This window comes from Ursus arctos, unplaced genomic scaffold (genome assembly GCF_023065955.2).
Source record: "Ursus arctos isolate Adak ecotype North America unplaced genomic scaffold, UrsArc2.0 scaffold_33, whole genome shotgun sequence".
NCBI lineage: Eukaryota > Metazoa > Chordata > Mammalia > Carnivora > Ursidae > Ursus > Ursus arctos.
The window spans coordinates 8,839,868-8,853,321 of NW_026623019.1; positions in this window are offsets into that span (position 1 = coordinate 8,839,868).

A 13,454-nucleotide genomic window follows, 5' to 3' on the forward strand; every position below is an offset into this window, starting at 1 on the left:
AAAAATTTAAAAACATGTCTTAGCATCTATAATATGCCCTGCTCAGGTCCGTAGGGTGATCCTGAAGATTGTAGGCTCCACAGTGGATCCCATGAATCCCCTCTTCTGGGTCCTGTGTGGAAGAAACATTTGCTTAAACGGAACAACAAGGCAACCATGGAAATCTTCCAGGCTGAAAGTAATATTAGGAATTGCCTAGAGTCACCCAACTGACATTATAAAGATGACAAAACTGGGGCCCACAGGGCAGAAGCAACATCCTCCAGATCAACACAGTGAATCAGTGCCAGTTCTGAGACTAAAACACACATCTCATGGCTCCTACTAGGTACAAGATTTTCCCCCTCATTCCACCAGAATGCCTCCTCCCAATATTACTGAGCCACTTCAAACATCAAATCTGCCTTTACAGGGTGAAAATACTCTCCAGATTTGAAAGACCGTGCTTCCAATTCTACAGTCACTTCCAAACAGGACAAAAGAGTAACATGTCTATCAATTAAGGTTACCAGTTGTACACAAAAGCAACAGACCCTGGATGACAGAAGAAGAAAAAGTGATTGAGAAAATATAGGGTGGCTCAGAGAACTCCCAGGAACAGTGGATAATCAAGCTCAAACAACAGGCAGGAACAATGGGGGAGTGACGCTGCTGCTAGCACCAGCAGCTCACTGCCCAGGGCGGCCAGCACCACTCCTGCAATTGCCATGGACAGTGGTGTTGCTACAGCTCCCTCTGCTCCCATAAGTTCTCCCCTGGCCCTCCACCTTGACATTACCTGTTCTAGATATGAAATCTAGGGAGACTATCTGACAGGCCCAGCATATGTACACTGGGTAAGTCATGTACCCAGGCTTTAAGGCCAGAGGAGAGGTGCTCTTGTTATCAACTGCTGTACAAATGACCCCTCCCCAGCTTAGTGGCTTTAAGAGTTTATTATCTCTTATATCTCTGAGGGTTGACTGGGCTCAGCATGGTACCTCTCACCCGGGACCTCTTGTGCAATCAGATGTCAGCTAGGGCCGAAGTCATCTGAAGGGTGGATAGGATGGACATCTAAGGTGGCTCCCTCACATGGTGGCAGTTGATCCCGGATGTCAGCTGGAACAACTACACATGACCTCTTGACAGTGCCTGGGGTTCTCACGACATGGTAGCTGGGTTCTCAGAAAAAGCATCCCAAAAGCAAGCCTTCGAGGAGATAGAAGCACTCATGTTCTGAGACTAGCTATCACAGAGAAAAAAGTCAGGATCGGATTCTTACAGCTTTGAAGGGTACGGGGGGCACAGAGGAAAGTTCAATGCTAAGCAACAAAAAATAGTGAAAAAATCATTTCATTATGATAACTACAGAATTTCTCAAGGGCATAGGGATTCCAATGTATTTGTTAAAAGATCAGCCACGAAGTCATAGCATCATCACAGAGAAACACACGAGGTCCACTTTGAGCAGGAATGAGTAAAGCCACCTGCTCCGCCACATACCTACTGTTCCCTGAGAGTGGTTTTTCCCCCAATACCAAAGATCCCTCCAAATATCAGGACTCTGAACAACTGCCCCAACTTGCTCCAAGCAAATCCAGCCCCCTACAGAGTCTGCTGGATACTCATGTTTATGCTGGGGAGTCTGAAAGTATGATCAGGGAAGACTCTACCGTCTGTACATGGAAGGCAAAGGAGAAAAGAACAAATATGGAGGGCGGGGGAGAAAAAATAGAAAAGAGGCTAAAGAAAAATTTCAAGGGCTCACTTGGAAAGAAAGTGCACCAAGAAAAATCCAGTTGTCCTCCTTTATTTGTCCCTAATTTTCTTGAATTTTCGTTTTCAATTAGAGGCCAAATAAGAGCCTATCTCTTTTGATAAAATTATGGAAACATATGAATATTGCTTTCTTGGAATATTCTGTGTTTTTTATGAAAGTCATCAAGGTGGTATTTGGAAGAAGCAATCTGGGGGGAAAAAAAATCTACGTATCCTTGTCACCCGGGTACTGTTTCTACTCTACTGCTCACTGCAGTGGAGTTTCCTGGCCCAAGTGCAGCTATACTCCCATTACTGTGATGACTGGTCTAGGTTGTTGATTCAAAGAACATTTATTTGATGAGACCATTCTGGGTTCCCAGCAGTGTTCTCGGTCCTAGAGGTAAAGACTGATGAGTCAAATGCCCTGGACAACTGGTTAGAGAAGGGATATCGGTTCCAGGGACACTCCTGATAAAGACTCCTACTGCGTTTATGCTAATCAGTGAAAACAAACACATGAAAATGCCAATAATAGCTATTTAGGACAATAGAATATTGCCTTTATCAAGGTTGAAAGTTTCTGAAATAGACCTTGTCTGAAAAGATACTTTTGGGGGCGCCTGGGTGGCTCAGTCGTTAAGCGTCTGCCTTTGGCTCAGGGCGTGATCCCGGCATTCTGGGATCAAGCCTCACATCAGGCTCCTCTGCTGAGAGCCTGCTTCTTCCTCTACCACCCCCCTGCTTGTGTTCCCTCTCGCTGGCTGTCTCTCTATCAAATAAATAAATAAAATCTTTAAAAAAAAAACGAAAAGATACTTTTGTTATGGGTTGAATAATGTCCTCTAAAAAGATGTGAAAATCCTAACCCCAGTACCTATAAATGGGATCTTACTTGGAAGTAGGGTCCTTGCCGATGTTCAAGATAAGATGAGGTCTTTAGAAAAAGGCTGTAAGTCAACATGACCGTGTCGTTATAACAAGGGAAAATTCTAACACAAACACAGGCACAATGGGAAGACCACGCAAAGACACAGGGAGAATACTACCTACAAGCCAAGAAGTACCTGAGGTGACCAGCAGTTGGAGATTCTCCCTCACAGCTCTCAGAAAGAGCCAACCTAACAGTATCCTGACTTGTAGCCTCCAGAAATTTGAGAGAATAAATTTCTATTATTCCCAGCCACCTTGTCTGTGGTATGTTTTTATGGCAGCCCTAAGAAACTTCTAGAGTTTTCATGATTAAATTTTGTTAAATTTGGGAAAGATGAGGGGTTTTTTGCTCACTGAACAAATAGCTATTAAGAAAGCATCCTGAAAAGGAAAATCTTTATTGTAGTTGGAGATTAAAACAAGAAAGGGAGACTGGACAGAGAAAGTGGCAGACCAAAAAGCTTTGTAGTTCATATTAAAAGTGTTCCCAGGGAGGAGTTAAGATGGCGGAAGAGTAGGAGACACCTTTTTCAGCCGGTCCCCCGAGTCGAGCTGGATAGGTACCAGACCAGCCTAAACAACCACGGAACCAGCCTGAGACGCAGGAAGATACATCTGGATCTCTACAAATGAACATCTCCAGCGCTGAGTATTGAGGTACGAAGCGGGGAGCCATGAAACCGTGCACAGATATCGGAAGATAAACGGAAGGGGGAGGGAGCCGCCGCGTTCGGGCCCCGGGAAGCGGTAGCCACCTGCACGGGGGAGCGGGCGGGCTCGTGTTCGGCACCCGCAAAACAGCAGACTGAGACCGTGAGCCGGGAGCGCGCGCCACCAGGCATCTCGCGGAACGCCGGAATCCCGGTGCGCTCACTGGATCCACACTGAGACCGGGAGATCCGGGAGCGCGCGCTGGGCGGCTGGCAGCGTTAGAAACACAAAGGACAGAGACGCGCCGGCCCTGGAAGTGAGGGCTGGGACGCCGGGTGTGGGGCGCACATCCCGGGACGCTGCAGGGTTGAGCAGCACCAACAGTAACAGAGTTAAAGTGGCCAGAACATTAGTAGAGAACGGGCCGCAATCCCTCTGTTCTGTGACAGAGGCTGGGATTCGGCCGCTGCTGCTCTGACTCTCAGAAGAGGCACAGCAAACCGCCAGGGAAAGCCGCCAGAGAACAAAAGCCTGGAAATACCGGCTCAGAGAGTGCCCATCCCCATCCCCCCTCGCAGGGGACACGGAGACTCTACCCAAACAGGGTTGCCTGAGTATCGGCGCAGCAGGCCCCTCCCCCAGAACACAGAAGGCAGGCTGATAAATCAAGAAGCCCACAACCCGAGCGCCTGGGTGGCGCAGTCATTGAGCGCCTGTCTTCGGCTTAGGGCGTGATCCCGGCGTTCCGGAAAGGAGTCCCTCATCGGGCTCCTCCGCTGGGAGCCTGCTTCTTCCTCTCCCACTCCCCTGCTTCTGTTCCCTCTCTCGCTGGTTGGCTGCCACATAAATAAATAAATAAATAAATAAATAAATAAATAAATAAAATCTTTAAAGAAGAAGCCCACATCCCTAAGATCCCTATAAAACAAGGGGCACGGCCTGGGACCCAGTCAATAATTTGGGCTCTGGACAACCCCGCAACCTCTCCTCATCAGAATGACAAGAAGGAGAAGCCCCCCGCCCCAGCAAAGAAAAGACAGTGAGTCTGTGGCCTCTGCCACAGAAATAATGGATATGGATGTAACCAAAGTATCAGAAATGGAATTCAGAGTAACGATGGTCAAAATGATGAGTAGAATTGAAAAAACTATTAACGAAAAGGTTACTGAGAATATAGAATCCCTAAGGACAGAAATGAGAGCGAATCTGACAGAAATTAAAAATTCTATGAGCCAAATGCAGGCAAAACTAGAGGCTCTGACGGCCAGGGTCACAGAAGCAGAGGAACGGGTTAGTGAATTGGAGGATGGGTTAATAGAGGAAAAAACCAAAATAGAAGCTGCTCTTAAAAAAATCCAAGCCCACGAATGTAGGTTACGGGAGATTACTGACTCAATGAAACTATCCAATGTTAGAATCATCGGCATCCCCGAGGGGGTGGAGAAAAACAGAGTTCTAGAAAAGATATTTGAACAAATTGTAGCTGAAAACTTCCCTAATCTAGCAAGGGAAACAAACATTCGTGTCCAAGAGGCAGAGAGGACCCCTCCCACGCTCAACCATGACAAACCTACGCCACACGTCATGTCATAGTGCATTTCACAAATATTAGATCCAAGGATACAGTATTGAAAGCAGCCAGGGCAAAGAAATTTCTCACGTACCAAGGCAAAGGCATCAGAATTACGTCAGACCTGTCTACACAGACCTGGAATGAGAGAAAGGGTTGGGGGAGCATATTTAAAGCTCTTTCAGAGAAAAACATGCAGCCAAGGATCTTTTATCCAGCAAGGCTGTCATTCAGAATTAAATAAAGACATTTCAGAATCGCCAGTCACTAACCAATTTTGTAACCACGAAACCAGCCCTACAGGAGATATTACAGGGGGTTCTATAAAAGTAAAAAGGCCCCAAGAGTGATACAGAACAGAAAGTCACAGCCAATACAAACAAAGACTTTACTGGCAACATGGCATCATTAAAATCATATCTCTCAGTACTCAGTCTTAATGTTAATGGCTTAAATGCTCCCATAAAATGCCACAGGGTTGCAGATTGGATAAAAAGAAATGACCCATCCATTTGCTGTCTACAAGAGACTCATTTCAAACCCAAAGATGCATTCAGACTGAGAGTAAGGGGATGGAGTACCATCTTTCACGCAAATGGACCTCAAAAGAAAGCTGGGGTAGCAATTCTCATATCAGATAAATTGGATTTTAAACTACAGACTATAGTTAGAGACGCAGAAGGGCACTATATTATTCTTAAAGGAAGTATTCAACAAGTGGATATGACAATTATAAATATATATGCCCCCAACAGGGGAGCAGCAAGATACACAAGCCAACTCTTAACCAGAATAAAGAGACATATAAATAAAAATACATTAATAGTAGGGGACCTCAACACTCCACTATCAGAAATAGACAGAACACCCTGGCAAAAACTAAGCAAAGAATCAAAGGCTTTGAATGCCATACTCGACGAGTTGGACCTCATAGATATATATAGAACACTACACCCCAGAACCAAAGAATACTCATTCTATTCTAATGCCCATGGAACATTCTCAAGAATAGACCATGTTCTGGGACACAAAACAGGTCTCAACCGATACCAAAAGATTGAAATTATCCCCTGCATATTCTCAGACCACAACGCTCTGAAATTGGAACTCAACCACAAGGAAAAATTTGGAAGAAACTCAAACACTTGGAGACTAAGAACCATCCTGCTCAGGAATGACTCGATAAACCAGGAAATCAAAAATCAAATTAAACAATTTATGGAGACCAATGAGAATGAAAATACAACAGTCCAAAACCTATGGGATACTGTAAAGGCAGTCCTAAGGGGGAAATACATAGCCATCCAAGCCTCACTCAAAAGAACAGAAAAATCTAAAATGCAGTTTTTATATTCTCACCTCAAGAAGCTGGAACAGCAACAGAGGGACAGGCCTAATCCACGCATGAGGAAGCAGTTGACCAAAATTAGAGCTGAAATCAATCAAGCAGAAACCAGAAGTACAGTAGAGCAGATCAACAGGACTAGAAGCTGGTTCTTTGAGAGAATCAATAAAATTGACAGACCACTGGCAAGACTTATCCAAAAGAAAAGAGAAAGGACCCAGATTATTAAAATTATGAATGGAAAAGGAGAGGTCACGACGAACACCACTGAAATTGGAAGGATTATTAGAAATTTTTATCAACAGCTATATGCCAATAAACTAAGCAATCTGGAAGAGATGGAATCCTTCCTGGAAACCTATAAACTACCAAGATTGAAACTGGAAGAAATTGATTTCTTAAACAGGCCAATTGTTTACGAAGAAATTGAGTCAGTGATAAACAACCTTCCAAATAACAAAACTCCAGGCCCGGACGGTTTTCCTGGGGAATTCTACCAAACATATTCTCCTAAAGCTATTTCAAAAAATAGAAACAGAAGGAAAGCTACCAAACTCATTCTATGAGGCCAATATTACCTTGATCCCCAAACCAGGCAAAGACCCCCTCAAAAAGGAGAATTACAGACCGATCTCCCTAATGAATATGGACGCCAAAATCCTCAACAAGATACTTGCTAATAGAATCCAACAGTACATTAAAAGGATTATCCATCATGATCAAGTGGGATTCATACCTGGGATGCAAGCGTGGTTCAATATTCGCAAATCAATCAGCGTGATACATCATATCAACAAGAAAAGACTCAGGAACCATATGATCCTCTCAATCGATGCCGAAAAAGCATTTGACAAAATACAGCATCCTTTCCTGATTAAAACCCTTCAGAGTGTAGGAATAGAGGGTACATTTCTCAATCTCATAAAAGCCATCTATGAAAAGCCTACTGCAAATATTATTCTCAATGGGGAAAAGCTGGAAGCCTTTCCCTTAAGATCAGGAACTCGACAAGGATGCCCACTCTCGCCACTATTATTCAACATAGTACTAGAAGTCCTTGCAACAGCAATCAGACAACAAAAAGGGATCAAAGGTATTCAAATCGGCAAAGAAGAAGTCAAAATGTCTCTCTTCGCAGATGACATGATACTCTATATGGAAAACCCAAAAGAAGCCACTCCCAAACTATTAGAAGTTATAGAGCAATTCAGTAACGTGGCAGGATACAAAATCAATGCTCAGAAATCAGTTGCATTTCTATACACAAAATACGAGACCGAAGAAAGAGAAATTAGGGAATCCATCCCATTTACAATAGCACCAAAAACCATATGTTACCTTGGAATTAACTTAACCAGAGACGTAAAGGACCTATATTCTAGAAACTATAAATCACTCTTGAAAGACATTGAGGAAGACATAAAAAGATGGAAAGATATTCCATGCTCATGGATCGGAAGAATTAACATAGTTAAAATGTCCATGCTACCCAGAGCAATCTACACTTTCGATGCTATCCCGATCAAAATACCGAGGACATTTTTCAAAGAACTGGAACGAATAGTCCTTAAATTTGTATGGAAACAGAAAAGGCCCCGAATCTCCAAGGAACTGTTGAAAAGGAAAAACAAAGCTGGGGGCATCACAATGTCGGGTTTCAAGCTGTACTACAACGCTGTGATCACAAAGACAGCATGGTACTGGCACAATAACAGACACATAGACCAATGGAACAGAATAGAGAGCCCAGAAATGGACCCTCGGCTCTTTGGGCAACTAATATTTGATAAAGCAGGAAAAAACATCCGGTGGGAAAAAGACAGTCTCTTCAATAAATGGTGCTGGGAAAATTGGACAGCTACATGCAAAAGAATGAAACTTGACCACTATCTCACACCATACACAAAAATAAACTCCAAATGGATGAAAGACCTTGATGTGAGACAGGAATCCATCAAAATCCTAGAGGAGAACATAGGCAGCAACCTCTACGACATCGGCCAAAGCAACCTTTTTCATGACACATCCCCAAAGGCATGAGAAACAAAAGATAAAATGAATTTATGGGACTTCATCAAGATTAAAAGTTTCTGCATAGCCAAGGAAACAGTCAGAAAAACGAAGAGGCAGCCCACAGAATGGGAGAATATATTTGCAAATGACACTACAGATAAAGCACTGGTATCCAAGATCTACAAAGAACTTCTCAAATTCAATACACGAGAAACAAATAAACAAATCAAAAAATGGGCAGAAGATATGAACAGACACTTTTCCAATGAAGACATACAAATGGCTAACAGACACATGAAAAAATGTTCAAAATCATTAACCATCAAGGAAATTCAAATCAAAACCACACTGAGATACCACCTTACGCCAGTTAGAATGGCAAAAATAGACAAGGCAAGAAACAACAACTGTTGGAGAGGATGTGGAGAAAGGGGATCCCTCCTACATTGTTGGTGGGAATGCAAGTTGGTACAGCCACTCTGGAAAACAGTGTGGAGGTCCCTTAAAAAGTTAAAAATTGAGCTACCCTATGATCCAGCCATTGCACTACTGGGTATTTACTCCAAAGATACAGACGTAGTGAAGAGAAGGGCCATATGCACCCCAATGTTCATAGCAGCAATGTCCACAATAGCTAAATCGTGGAAGGAGCCGAGATGCCCTTCAACAGATGACTGGATTAAGAAGTTGTGGTCCATATATACAATGGAATATTACTCAGCTATCAGAAAGAACGAGTTCTCAACATTTGCTACAACATGGACGGCAATGGAGGAGATAATGCTAAGTGAAATAAGTCAAGCAGAGAAAGACAACTATCATATGATTTCTCTCATCTATGGAACATAAGAACTAGGATGATCGGTAGGGGAAGAAAGGGATAAAGAAAGGGGGGGTAATCAGAAGGGGGAATGAAACATGAGAGACTATGGACTATGAGAAACAAACTGAGGACTTCAGAGGGGAGGGGGGTGGGGGAATGGGATAGGCTGGTGATGGGTAGTAAGGAGGGCATGTATCGCATGGTGCACTGGGTGTTATACACAAGTAATGAATCATCGAGCCTTACATCGGAAACCGGGGATGTACTGTATGGTGACTAACATAATATAATAAAAAATCATTTTAAAAAAAAAAGTGTTCCCAAGGAGGGGCACTTGAGTGGTGCAGTCAGTTAAGCATCCAACTCTTGATTTCAGCTTGGGTTGTAATCTCAGGGTCATGGAACTGAGCCCCACATCAGGCTGTGCCCTCAGTGTGGCATCTGCTTTAGATTCTGGCTTCCTCTCCCTCCACCCCTCCCACTTACATGCTCGCTCTCTCTCGCTCTCTCTCTCTCAAATATATAAATCTAAAAAAAAAATTTCAAAGCAAAACAATTTCAAAATTATAAGAAGGCATATGACTTTGTTAGATTTGTGTTTTAGAAAACTCAGTGTGCAGAAGGCATGGATGCAAGAGAAACAAGATGAGAGGCAGGAAGGCCAGATAGAACACTATAAAGATGAACCAGACAGGCCATGATGATGGTTTGGGTAGGGTGTAGCCAAAGAAAATGATAAGTAGATAAATATGAAATATATCTAGGAAGGTGAATTAATACAACACAGTGACTGATAGGTCATGAGAATGACAATGTCAAAAATAATACCCAAATTTTTGGCTCTTATAGCTGGTTGGGCAGCAAACCCACCTTTTCTATTACTATTTCTGCACAACCGGTATGCTCTCTGATTCAGTGCACATAAGGAGATCCTATTGCTGGACCAAACCTATCACTCTAGCCAGGATCCAAGTCTCCCCCTTTGGGGCACACTACAGAACCGCATTTATCACTGTCCCTAACAAAACCAATTCTGAGTAAGAGTTACATCTATTAACCCATCACAGTCTCGGGTCACATTTGGCCAACTTGCCCTGCACAGATGCTGGATCCAGAAGTCTGAGTTTTGATACCTGGCTCTGGCAGTGTAGGACCTTGGGCAAGTTACCCAACCTCTTTGTGCCTCAGTGTTTTTCACTGTAAAAATGTGGTGAATGTATCTACCTCATAGCTGATGTTAGTAAATCAGTCAAATATACACAGATTACTTAGAACTATTGCCTGACTCACACTTTATATCTAATAAATAAAACTAATCATTGTTGATAATGATGATGAATTTGATAGTGTTGGTATTACTAACATAAAGCTAAAGTTCCCAAATGCTCATCGGTAATAAAGTTTATCAGTCTACTGCAAAATTGTCAGTTTCACATTTCCAGCTGTCTTTTCTTCAAGAAGAACTATTATGTCTCTGTGATTATGTCCTTTCTATTTGGTCAGAGTTGGGGTTGTAAAAATATCCTTTCCTTTAAAAAAGAATGATGACAGGGGTGACTGGGTGGTGCAGTTGGTTACGCATCTGACTCTTAGCATCGGCAGGGCTGTAATCCCACCCTGCCTCGGGCTCTGAACTCAGCACGGAGTCTGCTTCAGATTCTTTCTCCCTTTCCCTCTGCCCCTCCTGCTTGTGTGCAAGTGCGTGTGCTCTCTCTCTCTCTAAAATAAACTAAATCTTTTAAAAAAATGATGATAGTAGAAGATAGCTGGTTTTAAGTATGGACCTTAAAAAATATGCAAAGTAAAAGTTGGCAGCCCTAGGTCAATCACCAAAATAAATTTGATATCTTATTCTATGAATTCCAGAAGTCTGAGAATACCTGACAAAGGTAATATTAGCATGAGGAAGTGAATGTCACCAAAGCTATATTGTAGTGAGGAAAAGATACCAGATGGTAACTCAAAATCAGATAAAGAAATAAAGATCAGAAATGGTTAAAAAAAAAAAAAGTTAACCAACTCAAATATCTATTTTCTCTCCTTCCTTCTCCCAGCTTTTTCTCAAGACATAAAAATCATACAAAATAATTTTAACAGTGTATCATTAGGTAACTTACACATAGTATGTATGCCACTAAGAGCATAAAGTATATTTTACTTGTATTAAATCTAAATGAGATTTAAATAATTTAATACACATATGACAAGCCACAGAGCCACAAACAGGAAAACAATACAAAAACCTATAATTAGGGGCGCCTGGGTGGCTCAGTCGTTAAGCGTCTGCCTTCGGCTCAGGGAGTGATCCCAGCGTTCTGGGATCAAGCCCCACATCGAGCTCCTCTGCTGGGAGCCTGCCTCTTCCTCTCCTACTCCCCCTCTTGTGTTCCCTCTCTCACTGGCTGTCTCTCTGTCAAATAAATAAATAAAATCTTTTAAAAAAAAACCCTATAATTAAAAAACTAAGGGAATTACTATGTTACACTAGAAAAAAATCCACTTAATACAAAAGGAAGTAAAGGAAGAACAGTAACAAAGACGACATGAGGTACATAGGGAACACAAATAGCCAATGTAAATCTAACCATATTAATAATATTAAGTGGAACTGAACTAAACTGTCTAATCAAAAGGCAGAGAATATCAGATTAGGAGCAACAAATCATGATCCAAATAGGATGCATACGGGAGATGCACATTACTTTAAAAGATAAAAACAGGATGAAAGTTAAATAATGGAAAAAGATATACCATGTAAACAGAAATCATAAGAGGACTGGAGTAGATATCTTAATATCAGACAAAGTGGACTTTAAAACAAATTTATTAGAAATAAAAACATTTCATAATAAGAGTTAATCCATCAGGAAACTATAACAATTATAAACATATGTGAAACTAACAGACCCAAAAAATACACACAAAAGACAGAAATGAAGGGAGAAACAGAAAACAAAACAGCAAGAATTGAAGATTTCAATACTCCCCTTTCAGTAATGTATGGAACAAGTTATGTGAATATTGATGTGGAAGAAGGTTTTCAAGCACCTAGACCAACAGATATCTAGAGACGCCTACAGCATTATACCCAACAACCACAGAATACACATTTCTCTCAAGTCTTCCTGGAACAATGTATGAATTCATAAAACAGTCTTCAGTAATTTTCAAAGGACTAAAATCATACAAAATATCTACTCTAACCACAGGGGAATTAGAAATCAAAAAAAAAAAAAAAGTTTGAGAAATTCACAAATATGGCAACATAACACCACACTCCTAAAATCAACAATGGTTCAAAGAAGAAATCACAAGGGAAAGTAGAAAATATTTTGAGATGAAAGAAAACAAAGATACGACATACCAAAATGTATTGGACACTGGTAAAGTAGTGCTTAAGGGGAAATACAGAGCTATAGCAGACTATATAAAAAACAAACAAACAAACAAACAAAACTCAAATCAACAATGCTGGCTGCCTCCTCAAGAAACTGGAAGTAGAGCAAACTAAACCCAAATTCAGTAGAATGAATAAAATAAAGACTAGTATAGAAATGAGTAGGGGTGCTTGGGTGGCACAGCGGTTAAGCGTCTGCCTTCGGCTCAGGGCGTGATCCCGGCGTTATGGGATCAAGCCCCACATCATGCTCCTCCATTGTGAGCCTGCTTCTTCCTCTCCCACTCCCCCTGCTTGTGTTCCCTCTCTTGCTGGCTGTCTCTATCTCTGTCAAATAAATAAAATCTTTAAAAAAAAAAAAAGAAATGAGTAAAGAATTTTAAAAATAAAGAAAGCTTAGGACACCTGGGTGACTCAGTCAGTTGGATGCCTGCCTTTGGCTCAGTCGTGATCCCAGAGTCCTGGGATCAAGTCCCACATCAGGCTCCTTGCTCAGCAGGGAGTCTGCTTCTCCCTCTGCGAGCCACTCTCCCTGCTTGTGCTGTCCCTCTCTCTCTGACAAATAAATAAAATCTTTTTTAAAAATAGAGAAAGATTAATGACATTAAAAGATATTAGGAAAGAATAGATTTTACAACCCTTGAGCTAGACTGATCAAGAAAAAAAGAAGACTTAAAGTACTAAAATTAGAAATGAAAAAGACAAAAGCATTACCGACAAAAATAAAGAGGAATTAAAGAGAATGCTATGTACTGTAACCCAACAAACTGGACAACTTAGATAAAATGGACAAATTCCTGCAAAGATCACAACTACTGAAACTTTATCAAGAATCAAAAAATCTGAGGAGTGTGAATAATTAATTTCAAAACAACCCACAAAGAAGAGCCCAGATCCAGATGGCTTCACTGATGAAATCTATCAAATATTTAAGTATTTATACTAATCCTTCACAAGCCCTTCTAAAACACAGTAAGACGGA